The sequence below is a fragment of the Anabrus simplex genome, chromosome 4, assembly GCF_040414725.1.
Source record: "Anabrus simplex isolate iqAnaSimp1 chromosome 4, ASM4041472v1, whole genome shotgun sequence".
In the NCBI taxonomy this organism is placed as follows: domain Eukaryota; kingdom Metazoa; phylum Arthropoda; class Insecta; order Orthoptera; family Tettigoniidae; genus Anabrus; species Anabrus simplex.
This window is the reverse complement of record NC_090268.1, coordinates 132667880-132669574: the sequence shown is the minus strand read 5'-3', so window position 1 is coordinate 132669574 and position 1695 is coordinate 132667880.

Sequence of the window (1695 nt, the reverse complement as noted above, 5' to 3'; positions counted from 1 at the left end):
TTATTATTATTATTAATTTCTTGAGCTCTTGGTCTCTATACAGACTTACACACATTCAGCATTTCCATTGTTTTAGTTTTGAAAATATTCAGTGATATGAAGGATACTTGGTTTTGAATATTTGATTGGCTACAATATTAAACTAAAATTCAGCTTCATTCATGTACTCTTTATGGTTAAGAATAAAATTTGATCCCACAGGCATGATCAAGGAAACCTTTTCTGTAATTCTAGATATTTCTACCAGATTTCTTATTTTTTTTACAAGTTGCCTTACGCCACGACGACACAGACAGGCCTTATGGCGACGATGGGACAGGAAAGGGATAGGAGTGGGAAGGAGGCAGCCATGGCCTTAATTAAGGTACAGCCCCAACATTTGCCCAGTGTGAAAATAGGAAACCATGGAAAACCATCTTTAGGGCTGCCGACAGTGGGATTCGAACCCACTATCTCCCAAATACTGTATACGGCTGCACTTAAGCGACTGCAGCTATTGAGCACGGTAGTATTTCTAAATAGGAATGAGCTGAAAATGGTGCATACCTTTAGAACTGAAACCTCCAATCTTCCAGATCCTAGACAGCTGTAACATCTATTATAGAAGGGCGTCATCTAATAAATGTCTATATCTTCAGTTCATAGAAGATGGTCTTTGTTGTATACAAAGAAGCAGATTTGTACAATACAAATAAAATGTTTATTGTTGAAACGTTTTAAATCTGTGCAAAATAAAAGTTTCTCTTACTTGCTCTTTTGCGGAATGTACATTAAATCCATAATCTGAATAAGCTTGAGGATGCTTTGGGGAAATGATACATAACTTATATACAAATCTAACCGAACATGTACAATAAGTTTCTCATTGCCAGAACACAATGCAAGTTAATATCCCTTTAATTGACTGCCTAAGTTGATGATATGATGATGATATTTATTTCAATAATTAATTCCAAGGAGCCAAAGGCTCATACAGAGGAATTGTACAATGAATAATATATTCAATGGCGGATCTACAAACTCTGAATACTTACAATGATATAATCAGGTGACTTAAACAGTAAAAGTAGAGACATCAATACAGAAAGTGTAAAAAAATAAAAATAAAAATACCATTCTATAGTTCCTTAATTATACTAAGATACTTAAACTACTTAGTACTACAAGTGAGTAACAATGCAATCATGATAAGAGTTCTAGCAGAAGGCTATATAAGTTTACAATCTTAATATGACTGATGTCAGTAAAGAAAATGTATCACGTGACAGAGCCATGCAAAGCAGATGATGGGCAATCCCTTGTAGACGAGTATGATTGTCTTCCTGAAGAACTAGTTTTTGTGAGATCTTAAGTGACTGTAGAGGCCAATCCTAGAACCGCAGATTTTTCCACATTTTTGACACACATTTGTTCTGTTAGGTACTGGCTGTGTAGTTTGGTTTTTCTTCATGAGCTTACGTTGTTTTCTTGCATTGCGCTTGTCGATTTTTATTCTCCACCTTTCTTGCTCGAAGCACTGAGTTCCTTCCCAGACATTATGAGGCCAGACTGTGCGGTTACGTGCAGTAGCTTCCCTGTTGTTAGGTTTGATTTGACACTTTTTCGTGTTGGTTTTTAGCGCATCTTTGTAACACTTTCGTGGTCTTCCAAGTTTTCTATGACCATCCTTTAGCTGAGAGTACATTTGGGAGATGG